The sequence below is a fragment of the Cyprinus carpio genome, chromosome B1 (assembly GCF_018340385.1).
Source record: "Cyprinus carpio isolate SPL01 chromosome B1, ASM1834038v1, whole genome shotgun sequence".
In the NCBI taxonomy this organism is placed as follows: Eukaryota; Metazoa; Chordata; class Actinopteri; order Cypriniformes; family Cyprinidae; genus Cyprinus; species Cyprinus carpio.
In genome coordinates this window covers 15,592,322-15,608,778 of record NC_056597.1, presented here as the reverse complement: position 1 = coordinate 15,608,778, position 16,457 = coordinate 15,592,322, and the positions used below count along the sequence as shown (strand labels likewise).

The following is a 16,457-nucleotide window of genomic DNA, read 5'->3' as shown; positions in this document are numbered from 1 at the left end:
GCGAATTAACGATTCTCACTTTGAGGAAGGTTTGGGTTATTCATTTTACAGAAGGTACGTGACTGGACGCTTTAGGGAGGTAACCAAGCAACGTCACTAAGAACTATTGAATATTTATGACCCAATCCCTCGCCGTAGTAGGATTTGTATTTCGCATTACCTTGGATTTTTTTCAATACAGCGCACGCGCAAGCTTCTCGTCTGTATCCCCATATTGAAATATATAAACTATCGCCCTTGAAATGAATGAAGACTAAGGACAAGGTGATAGATAATGGTTGTACTTTAACAGATACCCTATATAAGGTTCTGAATAAAGATATATAGCCTTTGCATATCCACCTATCTATTTACCTATCTATCTATCTATCTATCTATCTATCTATCTATCTATCTATCTATCTATCTATCTATCTATCTATCTATCTATCTATCTATCTATCTATCTATCTATCTATCTATCTATCTATCTAAATTGCCTGTTTTTATAAGAATCAATCACAGGGTTACAATGGCTGGTCACACAGTTTTGTCTTCTATCATGTTATTTTCAGGCAACCAGTATTGTGCTGATGCATTTATACATTTTGTAATATAATAGTGCCAAATGTTTCACAATTCAGAGTGACCCTTTGTCACATGACTCTTTCAACATTCAATAATTATTTCATTTTATGATTATCCTTTTCATAGAAAAATCTTGATTTACGTGATTACGATAAATATGGTTGTTTCTTGTGTCCAGATTTGTCCAGAGGGTGGCGACAAATTACCGCCGTGAACATTTGTGAAATTGTGGCGCGAGATGCCACATTATTTACACATGCACTTTACACGTGGTAACGTTTTACTTATATAGTTTATTTTAGTATATATTATATTTTCTACTTTAACTAAGTTTAACATTAGTTAAAAACTTAGAACTAACGATCTATTGGTGAGGTTATGTTATCTGTCCAGTCCCATTTACATTGATCAGTGTCAGAGGAGGTGCTAGTTGTTTATAATCAAAGCTGAATTCTTTTGGTTGAGTACAAATCTTTTCTGTTTTTATGACTGTGCAGATTAACTCTTGCTAGACAAATGTCTCCCACCCAATTCCCTTACTTAACCCTTTATTATAAAGGGACAGAAACTCGTAATAAACCAGCTTTGCTCAACACTGGAAAACTGGGACATCATAGGTTTATGTAACCGACCTCCAGTCTGGCATGTCCTTCTTTGTTACATTTGTTGTGTAATGTGTATGATTGATTGTTTTAAATGTTTACTTTGTGTACTTTGAGTTTTTTTTTTTTCCCCAAGATTGTTTTGGACGTCTGGTAAATAGAAGACAAACGAAAATACAGAAATTAATAAAATCATATGACAACATACGATACATACATATGATATGATACATATGATAACATACATTTTCAACACTTTGATCTTTTTCATGGATTTATTCATGTCAATTAATATGTCAACGTGTCATTTTATGTATGTTTATTGTTTTCAAAAATGTTTACGGAAGACCAAGCATAAGGCAAATAGCTTAATGTGTTAGGGTCACCCAAAACATGTATGTATGTAAATAAATAAATAAATAAAAATGTAAGAGGTTTGTTTTAAATTGCATACAGTGCATCGAAATAATTTTAGACATTCGTATAAAACAAAGATTTTAAACCCAAGCAGATTCCTCTGCAAATTGATTACCATAGACATAATAATTGATTATGTCTGTTGTTTACTGCAGCAGTAGGCAGGACTAACATGCAAGCGACAATGCCATTGGCCAATACTTACCTGTCAACTGTCCGCGGTTTGATTTCAGCAAATCGCAATGCCGAAATCAACGCAACGCGATTGATATTCATGAGCCCAACAGAGAACGCGGCATTAACGCGGCAGACTGTGATGTGATGAATATGAAATCTGATGTGGGCTTATGTGACGATTGTGAGAAGGTAAGACAAGAGTTAAAAAAAAAAAAAGTTAAGAAGAAAAAAAAAGGTGTAAGTTAATGTTGACCCCAAATTTTTTCACCCACTCTGATTTTTTTCCACCACAATGAACCTTAAGGGGCTCCGTATTAAATAGATTACTTTTATAGCGTTCTTTATTATTTAATGAAATTTTCTTTTTTTTAATTTTCAGGGTAATCATTCTACAGACGGTTTACTTCGTTGTCTCTAAAGATGAAGCTGAAAAAGTGCCTGTAGTCACAGTTTTAAGAAAATACTCCAGCTGAGGCTCCAGTCAGAGCTGCCTGTAGACCATGATGGACAGCTTGCTGTGGCAGTATCTTTTCTCTGTCACTCTGCTTTAACAAGAGAAGACAAGTAACAGAACATAGTTGCTTACACTTGATCTTCTTATCTTGGTCCTCCTTTCTCAGCGATGTAGAAAGCTAAATGGTTTTGAAGAGTATTCATAAATGCATTTACATAAAAAAGTGCTTGGTAAGATTTTTTTTTCTTATGCTCACCAACCATTTATAAGTAGAAATACGTAAAACATCAAAATTATGAAAAAAAAAAATTCAATTTGAAATAACAATCTTCCTTAGTATTATGTTATGAAATGTAATTTATTTCTGTGATGGCGAAGCTGAATTTTCAGGAGCATTTAATCTGGTGTCATCATATTTATTTACAGAATCAGACTCATTATACTCATTGATCTTAATCAGGTGAGATGCCACATTGAATTTAACACAGATGAAAACGAGGCTGTGAAGGAAGACTTGCAGTCTTTACTCAGAATGGAGTTGTGAAACTTATCTAATTCCTGCGCACTCTTATGGAGGTTTTGTCTGCTTTTTTCCCCCAGAAAGATGTTTCAGCTGCACAATCGGTATGTTATTAAACAACAATACATTCCATTGAACACACAGTACTTCTGTCCCTCACAGCCTCGTTTTCATTCCTGTCTAAAATTAAACATGGCACCATTCTGACTAAGGTCTATTATATTGCATGCAGGGTGAATTCATTTCAATTGATTGACCAGATAATGTTGGATTTCTATATTTGACACGTGGGACCTGATTTTACTGATTTTGTCTTAGCTTGCTCAGGTTCAGGTGTGTCCTGTCCATCTTGACATTCTAATTTTTAATTCCAAAGTTAATATATTTTTAGTAAACACATTAATCTCTAAAAATGTCATGAATGTTATATTGATGTTATATTGATATGCAGACATCTGCAAATTATTTTATTTAAAAAAGGGCTCTTTTTTTCTCTGTGCTCTAGATGATTTGTCATAAACCTACCTGCGTTGACTCACTATGTAAGTGAACAGGTCGTAACGATCATTTTATTAATGAATTGTTTTTGGTTGATTAAATATTATTAGTAACTCTATCTGCTGAAGTCTGCGGTGAGGTTGAATGCCTATGTTTATGGTCCCCTGAGAGTGCTGATGTTTCTATAGATGAATTGTGTTCACTGAGATATTCTCTGTCTCACGTCATCAGAACGCAAAGAATTATGGGTATGTTTGGCCAGTTTACATGGGTTGGCATAACAGGCTAGTGTTCTGGCATGAAAATAATGAAAAATTAGCGTGAAAAACAGAATATAATCGTACAAAATGCAGCGGACTAAAGAAAACATTGTCGTACCATACCGCCTAAAACTAAATCCTAATGCAAAGACGAGATATGACGAGAAAAAAAAGGGAATCAAAAGACTGGATCCTTACGAGCAGAGCGACTGGTCAAGGGACGTCAAACTGGTTGCCCAACTTCCAGCACCCATATATTTACAACTACATGATACTAAGTGTTAGTGCATACAACACACAAAGTTTTTCTATGGAATTTTTAATAATGTAAATGTATTCATCTAAATGTGTTTACATGTTAAATATGTAAAGAAACTGAAAAATTAAGTTGGATTGTTACTACTATTAAGTTATGTAATTGTGTTTGCAACCAAAGAACACTGATTTTGCACAATTCTTCCTTAATACAGATAAATGAGGCAGAATTTCATTCGGTCTTTGTGTATTTTATTTACAGACATGGCTAAAAATTTATTACATGTGAGAAGAGACATTACAAAATCTTTTGGAAAACAATAAAACATTTACATATTAGATGTGAGCATGGTATAGAATTCTCCAAAAAGTCTTGAACCGGTCTGTGTTCGTAGCTTTGACCTCAGTATGGCCGAGGTACAGAGAAGGGGTCCAGTCAGTATCACACTCCAACATTTCATAGGCAGGTTTGCCTGCAAACAGCGTCACCAAATAAATTGCTATGTAGCCTAGATGTACAACATTTAAAAAGCCTGATTAACGTTACGCTTTAGTACGTTGGTAACTTAAGCAATGGTCTGGTTAAGTCAAACAAAACACGCTGGTTTTTTGCCCACAACATAACATTTACAGAGAGTAATTGTAACTTACCTTTGTGAAAATGCTTTGAACACCACCCATCATGTGTGTGGTGGAGTGTTATCGAAGGTAATCTTGGGCTCCTTACTGCTGCTATCCATGCCATTCGTCAACTATTTGTCACCTCTGAAACATGGCTTGTACTATTATTTTCCACGCTGGAAAACGATAAAAGGATATTCCGTTCTTAGCTTTACGCCACTTCTATTCCAGTTTTATAGCGTTCTTCCCTCCATGCATAGAAAGTCTGGCGCGTTATGTTTGTGCCGCGGTTTCCCAAAATGCTTTGCGTTTACCACTGGGAATACGTCATGATGACGACACATTAGCAATCTCTATATAAGTTCTTAGTCTAATAGAGGGAACCTGGGAAACATATGACCTGCAGACTGCTGGAACATGTGCATGGGTGGTCAGGGTTGTGTCTGAGCTTCCATTCTATGTTTAAGTGACGATAGATGCTGATATTTCTTTCCTGAATGCAGCAACCAAATACCTTTTTAAAAAATTGAGATTGGACCTAAAGGACTATTGTCCATGTATGAATCTAGGTATCAAGTTATTTATATCTCTTCAAAAAACAGAATAGCTATTGAATGTGTGTGAGTGTGTTTAAATTCTTTGGACAGATAAAGAGTGAAATTAAAGCCCTGCTATCTACAATGTTGGCACACACACACACACACACACACACACACACACACACACACACACACACAAACATATCACAAGTGTGTCCAGGTTTGAAGTGCTGTCTTGACTGTGAAAACAGATTCTCAGACATAGTTGCACAATGCGACTTACATATGAATCTGTTTGTTTTTATCTCTTCTGACATTTTAAATATTAGGTTAGGAATTATGAATATATAACAGATAGTATGAATCTAAACTTCCGATAAATAAAAAAATAATCATACCTACTGCATTTTATGTGCTTATTTTTCAAGTTTTTATTTGTAATTTTTTTTTTACATTTTAATAGTGAATTGTGAGTAAAAATTTTATTTGCATTTTTTAAGCAAGTATGATCTACTTAATCTTTCAGCAAATATACTGGCATATATACTGCCACCCTGCTTTCATACACGCACACACACACACACACACACACACACAATGTATACTGCCACCCTGCTTTCATACACGCACCATTCATAAATTAATGAGTAATAGTAGTGTTTGATAAGCCAAAGTTCACATGCATTGAGGTAAAGCATTTTTGTATTGTCCACTTGACTAAGAGTGCTGATTTGTTTTCGAAAGTGATCCTGATATTGGTTCACTGGAACACCTCAGATATCAAATTTATCTTTAACCTGATAACATGACCAGTTCAAGCTTTTATTGCACAACCATGACTTCTGTGTCTGAGCTTGTGTTAAAATGTATGCAAATGTGGTGTTGTTAGTGTGGCCTGAGCTTAAAAAACACCCAGAGGCAAACTAACTGTTCTTAACAGAATTCTTTGAAACAGTATGGTCCTTAGTCTCCTTACAAGTGGTCTGCTTGTAATCTCTCAAAACGGTGCTGAAGACATTGAAGGCAAACAGAAATATGGACTTCATTCTAACTGTCTATTTAAGGGCAGTTAAAGACAGTTACACAGCGCTCTGATATCTTGTACCTCAATGTCAGTGGTTACAGCTGTGGTTATGGTTGATGGCTGGGGTCTGTGTGGTCATCGAAGTTATGTGTTTTTCTACACAATGTGTTATGCATTATTTTATTTTTTTCCATGCTGAATGACGTTGGGAGCGAGATTGTACGTTTACAAGTTAATAACTAGTTGACCGTGATATGAAGTGGACAGGACAATATCTTTCCACAACTTAATTCTTCACTGATGCTCTTGGCACTTTTTTTTTATTTTTTTTGGTTTGTTTGTGTGTATGTTTTGTCTCAGTGCTTGTCAGCATTGTTTTCCTGGCGTCTAATATGAGTTTATCTGGAAAAACAGCTGTGAGTCTGAAGATACCGTAGTCTATTATTGACCACAGTTCAGTGATAAGTCAGCTGACTAACCACTATTTAGCTGATAGCAAGCCAGAATATCATACTTGCTGGTGTGCTATTTTGAATTGCGCCAGCAAGCAATCACCCAGAACACCCCAGCAACCATATAGCATTGTGCCAAAACCATTGAGAACACTTAAAAATAGAAAAGTTGCATTTTTGTGCAATTTAGTCTTCAGAAGTGAAGTATCTGTCATGAGTCAGGTTTTTCTTCCGTTTTCGCTCTCGCACGCTCTCACTCATTTACACACACACACACACACACACACACACACACACCTTATTAGCTTATTATATTACTCTTTGTCTGTCCCGCTGACCTCTCTCTCTTCATGCACCTGTTTGTCATTGCTATCAGCGCTCGCGCTGATTTGCTATGACACCTGTTTCTACTTTGCCCTAAGTGTTCACCCTTTATCTGGTGTTTGCTCTGGGTAGATTCTTTGTTGGATTATTGTTACATGTCATGCGTTTTTGTCAGCAGTTACATCCTGTCTGTATTGAGAGGTACTCACCTATTCTTGTCTTGTCTGCCTGGAACAGTCTAGCCCCAAAGTTTTTGCTGTATTCTGCTGCTGTTGCTGCTGATTGTAGACCAATGTGGTTCTCTCACCCTGCCTGAGTTATCTACTCCTGAGCTTCAAGTCTGCTACAAGGAGTCCTGTTCTGTTACTCATCGAGACAGGAGTCTTTCCGTTTGTTCAAGTTTCTATTTACCAGTTCTGTGTGCTGAAAAGACGGACTGCCTTTGTATATATATAATTTCATTAAAGACTGTTATTCCTGTTATCTCTGCATTTGGATCTTTCATTTACCAGCGTGACAGAATAATCCAACCATCATGGATCCAGCAGATGAGAGGCCTGTCCGGTCGGCGATCGAGATCCAGGGAGCTATGCTTGGCAAACATGAGCAGGAGTTGGCCGCGCTCATCAGGCTGTTAAGAGTCTTTCAGCTCAGGTTGCTGATCTATCTGCCCGTTTACTTCACCTGCATCAGGAATCTGCCATGTCTCACAATCGTCAGCTGCCCTCTGAGCCACGAGTCAAACAATCCCTCCTGTTATGCGGGTGAGCCTACGGAGTGCAGAGCTTTTCTCATCCAATGTGAAGTTGTCTTTTCCCTTCAGCCCCAGACGTATGCAGAGGATCGGGCCCGCATTGCTTATGTTCTCTCTCTCCTCACGGGACGAGCACGCGAGTGGGGTACGTCAGTTTGGGAAGCGCAATCTGCATGCTGCAGCAAGTACACTCTTTTCAAGGATGAGATGATCAAGGTCTTTTGATAGATCCGTCTTCGGCAGCGAGGCATCACGTCTACTTGCTGTGCTACGTCAAGGCAGAAGATCTGTAGCAGATTTCGCGATATAGTTCCGGACTCTGGCTACTACAAGTGAGTGGAATGATCCTGCACTAACTGCTCGCTTTCTTGAAGGGTTGAATGTAGACCTTAAGGAGGAGATCTACGCGCGGGGGTCGCCAACTCAGCTCGATCAACTTATCGACCTGGCCATCCGCCTTGACAAGTGTTTCGAGCAGAGGCGTCGAGTTTGTTCTCCACTTTTCACATCCTGTGATAACTTTCCTTCTGCTACTGCTTCTGTTCAGAACCAACCTGATGCTGTACCCATGCAGCTGGGGGGCGTACGCATCTCCCCGGAGGAAAGACAGCGGCGAATTATTAACCGTCTCTGCCTTTACTGTGGTACGGCGGGCCATTTCGCTTCATCCTGCAGTTTAAAAGCCAAAAGCTCGCCAGTAGACGGAGGAGTACTGGTGAGCGCTTCTGTCATCTCCTCATCACCAAGGTCTCGAACCACTATATCCGCTGTTCTCCGTTGGGCTGGTTTTTCTGTTTACCGGTCTTGCCCTCGTCGACTCGGGTGCGGAGGGCAATTTTATCGATGAGATGTGGGCTCGTGAGAACAAGATTCCCTTAGTTGATTTGACTGATGTCGCCACTGTCTTTGCCCTGGATGGCAGAGAGCTTTCTTCTGTTCGTTGTGTCACCAGTCCGGTTAGTCTCACTGTTTCTGGCAATCATCATGAGACAGTTTCATTTTATGTTTTTCAGTCTCCCTTTACCCCCATTGTTTTAGGACATCCCTGGCTTATCCAACATAATCCTCATATTGATTGGGTTAAGTGTTATATTCATTCATGGAGTTTAGCTTGTCATGTAAATTGTATGGTTTCCGCTGTTTCTCCCGTGTCTTCTGTTCCTCTTTTCCAGGAGGAGCCTGATGATTTGTCTGGTGTCCCGGAGGAGTACCATGATCTGCGGGCGGTTTTCAGTCGTTCCCGGGCGGTATCCTTACCGCCTCACCGTCCGTATGACTGCTCTATCGAGCTCCTTCCTGGCACCACGCCTCCTCGCGGTAGACTGTACTCTCTTTCGGCGCCCGAACGAGAGGCTCTGGAAAGATATCTTACAGAATCTCTCGATGCGGGGATCATTACTCCTTCTTCGTCTCCGCCGGCGCTTGGTTTTTCTTTGTAAAGAAGAAGGACGGTTCTTTGCGTCCTTGTATCGATTATCGAGGGCTGAACGACATAACAGTCAAGAACCGTTATCCTTTGCCTCTTATGTCGTCGGCTTTTTGAGATCCTACAGGGCGCAAGGGTTTTTACAAAGTTAGACTTGCGCAACGCCTACCATTTAGTGCGTATTAAGGAGGGAGACGAGTGGAAGACCGCGTTCAACACTCCTGTCGGTCACTTTGAGTACCGGGTTCTACCTTTCGGTTTGGTCAACGCTCCCGCTGTATTTCAAGCATTAGTAAACGATGTCTTAAGAGACATGCTAAAACGTTTTCGTGTTCGTTTACTTGGATGACATCTTAATTTTCTCACCCTCTCTCCAGGTACACGTTCAACACGTTCGATGTGTCCTGCAGCGCTTATTAGAGAATTGCCTAATCGTCAAGGCTGAGAAATGCATCTTTCACGCCCAATCGGTTACTTTTCTCGGTTCGGTCGTTTCAGCGGAGGGGATTAGTATGGACCCTGACAAGGTTCGAGCAGTTCTTGATTGGGCTGTTCCCGATTCTCGAGTCGCACTCCAGCGATTTCTGGGGTTTTGCGAATTTTTACCGGCGCTTTATTCGTAACTTTAGCCAGGTTTGCCGCCCCTCTTACCGCTCTCACTTCGTCCAAGTCCAAATTTGCTTGGTCTGAGACTGCTCAGGATGCGTTTGACCGTCTTAAGATGCTTTTTACGTCTGCGCCCATCCTGATCACTCCTGATCCAGAACGTCAGTTTATTGTTGAGGTCGATGCCTCCGAAATTGGGGATAGGAGCTGTCTTGTCGCAACGCTCCTCCCAGGATGACAAGGTTCATCCTTGCGCATTTTACTCCCACCGTCTTTCGCCCGCGGAGTGCAACTATGACGTGGGTAATCGAGGACTCTTGGCTATCCGTCTGGCACTAGGTGAGTGGCAACACTGGCTTGAGGGAGCCAGTGTAACCATTCATTGTTTGGGACGGATCACCGCAACCTGGAGTACATTCGCTCTGCTAAACGTCTTAACGCTCGTCAGGCCCGCTGGGCATTATTTTTTGATCGCTTTGATTTTTCCATTTCATTTAGACCCGGTTCCAAGAACCTCAAGCCTGACGCCCTTTCTCGGCAGTTTTGACTCATCAGAGGGTGCCTCGACCGATGAGAGGATTTTACCTCAGCACTGTGTGGTCGGGGCAGCCGTCTGGGGAGTGGAACAAGCGGTCAGGCGTGCTCTTTCTCACACTGCAAGACCGACCCCGCGCTCCTGAGGGAACTTTGTTTGTACCCGAGGCTGCTCGTTCGACGGTTCTTCGCTGGGGTCATTCTTCTAAATTAGTCGCGCATCCCGGAGTTAGAGGTACTTTAGCGGCCATCCGCCGACAGAGATTTTGGTGGCCCACTCGTGAGAGCGCGATATTCGTCGTTTTGTTGCTTCTTGCTCTATCTGCGCTCAGACTAAGTCTAGTAATAATCCTCCGGCGGGTCTTCTCAGACCTCTTCCCGTTCCCTTCGCGTCCCTGGTCGCATATTGCGTTGGATTTTGTTACCGGGCTTCCCCCTTCGTCTGGCAATACGGTCATTCTCACCGTCGTGGACCGTTTTTTTCTAAGGCTGCGCATTTTATTCCGCTCCCTAAATTACCGTCGGCTCAGGAGACCGCACAGATTATGGTGGATCACGTTTTCAAGATCCATGGTCTTCCTTCGGACATTGTGTCTGACAGAGGTCCGCAATTTACTTCTTCTGTTCTGGAGGGAGTTCTGTCGCCAGATAGGGGCTTCCCCCAGTCTGTCGTCAGGATTCCATCCACAGACCAATGGGCAAGCCGGAGAGGACCAATCAGATTCTTGGTCGCATGCTGCGTAGTCTTACCTCTCAGAATCCCGCGTCTTGGTGCGAGCAGTTACCATGGGCCGAATATGCTCATAATTCTCTCCCATCGTCCGCCACTGGGTTATCTCCGTTTGAGGGTTGCCTTGGTTTCCAACCGCCTGTTTTCTCCGCCCAGGAGTCTCAGGCCTCGGTTCCGTCCGTCGAGGCTTTTATTCAGAGATGTAAGCGTACCTGGAGGAGGGTGAGATCTGCCTTATGTCAGACTAGGGAACGTACTCGTCGTGCCGCTAATCGCCGCAGGGTGAGATCTCCCAGATATTTTTGCGGTCAGAGGGTGTGGTTATCCACCCGCAATTTGCCTATTCAGGAGACGTCTTGCAAGCTCATGCCTCGTTTTATTGGACCCTTTTCTATTGTTAAGGTCATCAGTCCAGTCGCTGTAAAGCTAAGACTGTCTGGTCAGATGCGCCGTGTTCATCCGGTTTTTCACGTGTCTTGCATTAAACCCGTTATTCGTGCGCACCCGCACGTCCCCTCCGTTCCCCCTCCTCCTATTGACGAGGGGGCCTCCATTTACAGAGTTCGAAGGCTACTCGACGTTCGTCCCCGGGGGGCGTGGTCACCAGTTTTTGGTGGACTGGGAGGGGTATGGGTCCTGAGGAGAGGCGGTGGATTCCAGCCCGGGATGTCCTGGACCGCTCGCTGATTGACGACTTCTACCGGTCCTGTCAGGCTCCTTCCTCGAGCGCCTAGTGGCGCTCGTTGAGGGAGGGGTACTGTCATGAGTCAGGTTTTTCTTCCGTTTTCGCTCTCGCACGCTCTCACTCATTTACACACACACACACACACACACACACCTTATTAGCTTATTATATTACTCTTTGTCTGTCCCGCTGACCTTCTCTCTCTTCATGCACCTGTTTGTCATTGCAATCAGCGCTCGCGCTGATTTGCTAAGACACCTGTTTCTACTTTGCCCTAAGTGTTCACCCTTTATCTGGTGTTTGCTCTGGTAGATTCTTTGTTGGATTATTGTTACATGTCATGCGTTTTTGTCAGCAGTTACATCCTGTCTGTATTGAGAGGTACTCACCTATTCTTGTCTTGTCTGCCTGGAACAGTCTAGCCCCAAAGTTTTTGGCTGTATTCTGCTGCTGTTGCTGCTGATTGTAGACCAATGTGGTTCTCTCACCCTGCCTGAGTTATCTACTCCTGAGCTTCAAGTCTGCTACAAGGGAGTCCTGTTCTGTTACTCATCGAGACAGGAGTCTTTTCTGTTTGTTCATGTTTCTATTTACCAGTTCTGTGTGCTGAAAAGACGGACTGCCTTTGTTATATATAATTTCATTAAAGACTGTTATTCCTGTTATCTCTGCATTTGGATCTTTCATTTACCAGCGTGACAGTATCATTTGTTTCAGTAAATAAATAAGTAGATTTTGCTCTACCAATTCAAGTAGACAGTAGTGTTACAAATATGACACAGAGTGAACTGATTAGCATTAAACAGACTTTTGTACGTTTTTTTTATTATTATTATTTATTTCTATTTCTTTATAAATGTCAGAAAGAGTTCTTTAAAGGGGTCATATGATGCGATTTCAAATTTTCCTTTCTCTTCAAGCTCTTGGTGAATAAAGAAGATCTGTAAAGTTGCAAAGACTAAAGTCTCAAATCCAAATAGATATTCTTTATAAAAGTTAACACTCGTCCACGCCCCCCTGAAAGGGCTCGTTCTAACACGACCCCACATATCTACGTCAGTATGTGGGAAGATATTCTTGTTGTAGTATTGTTGTTGCCGCCGCCATGTCGTATTGACGTGTGTTTCACTGTGAAAGTGAAACTACTTTGTTTGTTCTTAAGCTGCCCGCCTCTGCTCACTCAAGGCCGCGGTGTGTGACGCTGTTTCGTTGAGAAAGCGAAACTACTTTGTTTTTGCCTTCCAAAAGAAGACACGACTATAAATTACGTTTATATCACGTTTATAATGGGTTTTATGTTTATGTCTCTTCGCTCCTGCCAGACAAGGTATCACAATATGTTAAGAGGCGTAACATTTCCGTCACACGCTTGAGGTATTCGACCAATCACAACGTGCTGGATAGCTGGCCAATCAAAGCACACCTCGCTTTTCAGAGCGATGAGCTTTGTGAAAATCAACGCGTTTCAGAAGGCGGGACATAGTGGAGAAACAATAATGTACAGTATGTGGAAAATAATGTGTTTTTTTTTAACCTTAAACTGCATAAACACATTTCATTACACCAAATACACAAAATAATGTTCTTTTTAGCAACATCATATCACCCCTTTAAGATGATTAGTTTTTAGAATAAAAAAGCTGGAGACCTTCTGTATATTGACGAATTTGGTAAAACCAAATGGATTTGTCTAAATGGATTTGAACATGTGGAATATTACTATATTCAAAAACTGTTCGAAAAATTGGGGTTAGTAGGGGTTCCCATCAAGGCTGCACTTAACAGCAATATTATAAAATATTAATTATCTTTTTTTCTATTCTAATGTATTTACTTTTTAACTTAATTTCATTTTTAATTTTATTTTAACATAATGTATTCATGTGATGGTAAAGCTGCATTTTCAGCAGTCATTAATCCAGTCTTCACTGACACATGATCCTTCGGAAAGGATAATTTCTTATTATTATCAATGAAAACAGTTGTGCTGCCAAATAATATATTTTTTCTGGAAATCGTGATACATTTCCAAGATTCCTTGATGAATACAAAGTTCGAAAGAACAGCATGAAATAGAAATCTTTTGTAACATTTATAAATGTTTTACTGTCAAAATTGTATCAATTAAATGCATACTTTTGGAATAAAATTATTTATTTAATTTAAAATTAAAATTTTTGTGTACCAATAAAATAAAATTAATAAGATGATTACTTGTGATAGTTCATAAAGTGTATCACACACTCTCCAGAAGAACTGTGAACTCAACGAACACGCATTTGGCTGGATTATCACTGTTAATCTGAACAGATTTGTGTGGGCTTTTAATCTCCCATTTTGAGTTAAGACCAACTTCAGTAAAACTGGTCCATTTTACATTGTCTTTTGTTTGTCATATCGTCATATCTCTCTCATCCACCAGGTCTAAAACTGAACAGACAGACTCCTCCATTTCTTTAAACAAGAGAGTTTTGGCTGCTTAGCAACCATGCATTCTGATACTCACAGGAGGGCCCCTTATTTCTACAGAAGTTGTAACCAGGAGGAGGTAATATGCCCACCCATTTACACACACATACACACACACACACACACGCACACATACACAGACATTCTTAGTCAGCAGTGAACTTTCACACTTTGATGTGAAAACCCCAGCAGCCTTTAACAGTGTTTAATAGAGATCCTTTTTGTGGTTTTATTGTGTTTTTATGTGATGCTCGTGTGTGTCGCAGAGCAGGGAGGATTGTCCCTGCTATTGCCTCGGCTGGCACAAAGGGTTCTGGGTTAGGGGAGGAAATTGCATTCCAGGGCTACCTCGGAAAAGTCACTCGCTCTCTTATACACACACACTTCTGGTTGGTTACTGCGGCACGGTTTGGCTGCAGCTGAAGGCAGAGGGGAGGGGTCTCTCTAAAGTCTCTGCTCTGACTGAAACTGCTCTCTTGCAGTGCTTTTGCTGGCAGGATCGAATGAAACAGGACGTTCTGTCCGGGACAGGCTTACCTGTGGAAAATGTGCATTTTGATAAAATGAGGACTGATTCAAAACACTTGAAAAGCAGGTATGTCTTGGGTGGCATATTTAAGTAATTTACTGCGTAGTTGCATGAGGCAGCCTCTAACTTTTCTTCAGCTGTATGTATGCAAGGGATGTTTTTATGGTTTTCCAGTCAGCTGGGGCTTTTTCAAGAACAATCCCAGTTTAATAACTTATATTAGGATTAGAAGGTACATTCTTGGAGCTTTGAGTGTATTTATATTGCAATTTTTTTATACCTTGCATCCCCCAATCTGCCATAATTATTGCCACAATAATTACATGTAACGTACAGTTATATAATGTAATGTTGATTTGTTTGTGCATGTGATGCTGGTATTGATAAGTGTGTTCTTGGAACCCGAATCACTGCTGTATATGTTAATGTTGAAGTTATTAGAGCACATCCTCTTTTTGGATGCTTTCCAGCGCTCTTTGACGTAACCAGGGTGATCTATTGATCTGTTTACACTAGTTACCTTGCACCAGTATTACATGTACCAGCACCAAAGTCGAAATGCGCCAGTCACCATCACTGCTTTAGAGAGACGTGACTCTTTGTGTGTTGTAAGATTATTTGCTCTAGTGAGTGTATGCACCTGCCTGTATACCTTACCTTACCTAGCCTAATGAGATTCATAACCACATTTTTTTACTTAATTGACCCAAAAATGTTGGCAGCTCTTTTACTGGAGTACTATAAAAATTATGTTTGGAGTCAGTAAGAATAAGAGTGACCTTTAGAGGCTTGTGGATATTTTGGTATCACAGACACTGCGAATGACAAAGTAGCCACCTCATCTCTATGGCAACTGTTTGATTCTGACAGAAGTGTTTGGGAACCGAGAGAAATCCAAGTTGATGGTGCCTGTACCTGCCTGAGAGGATTTTAAGTGAAACTTATCATTTACTAATCAGTATATTTTATCAGTATCAGTATATCTCTGAAGTTATCTTAAAGGTGACATATCATGAAAATCTGACTTTTTCTGTGTTTAAGTGCTATAATCGGGCCCATGGTGCATATACCAACCTAGAAAATGTGACGAAAAACAACCCAGTATATTTTTATGGTAAGCCTTTCTCTGCAAGCACATGAAAAAGTGAGCCGCTCAGATTTATCTCCCCTCGTGACGTAGAAAGGGGATCGTGTTATAATATTACCACCCCTTAATCTGCAAGTTTCCACCCACGGCACCACCACTGTGTTTTCATAAGCGACAACGGTGTAGCAGATCCAACTGTTCTGTTTTTAAATGCACTGACAAGCACAGAAAACTTAGTTTTGTACTCACATGCCGTGTGACAGCCGCTTTCTGTGCGTGTGCTTCGGATGTGTGCACTCAGAAAACCATGTATCAGAGGTTTAAATAGATATGGCTGTAAAACGCATGATTTTGGCACAACAGACATGATAATCAAAACCAATTGGCTCTGTGTAGTAAATGCTGCTCCACGTGAAAGCATGCACGTCTAGAGATTTACCGCTGAATACAGAACCGGCTTTACAGATGAGACGTGCCGATTTTTATCGTGCATCCCTAATCAGAATCTGAGCTGTAAAGGCATAGATTCTGGAAAATGAGACGGAACAGCAGCTCATTTGCATTTAAAGATACATGCAAGATACGTGTTTCTGCTTCCACGCAAAATAGGCATTTTCAAAATGATATAAGTATGTGGGTTATTTTGAGCTGAAACTGCACAGACACATTCTGGGGACACCCGAGACTTATACTATGTAAAAAGGGGCATAATAGGTCTCCTTTAATATTTTAAGATTAAATTCATAACGAGACTCAAAATGTGATCAGGTGCAATAACAGCAGATGAGCACAATCAGTCTTATATTGTTGTCAGTACATGGCAATAAAATTGTAAGTATGTAGTTTAATTCTGCTACCACATATTGATTTTGCATGTAGTTATTACATCTTTGCATGTAGTTATTATCTTATTTCCCATTTGTTCTC

General features: G+C 40.8%; 1 protein-coding gene across 4 annotated transcripts in view; it reads left to right on the top strand.

Moving 5' to 3' along the window:
• The first annotated feature begins 1,816 nt into the window (after window positions 1-1,816).
• LOC109058735 (microtubule-associated tumor suppressor 1 homolog) overlaps window positions 1,817-16,457 on the top strand; it is a 52,407-nt gene continuing 37,766 nt past the window's right edge. For 3 of the 4 annotated variants that reach the window (XM_042716711.1, XM_042716710.1, XM_042716707.1), the window contains exon 1: window positions 14,352-14,509. The gene's annotated coding sequence lies outside the window, so the exon portion shown is untranslated. Of the gene's footprint in view, window positions 1,953-14,351; window positions 14,510-16,457 lie in introns of those variants that run through there. The other variant, XM_042716709.1, reaches the window with a different exon arrangement.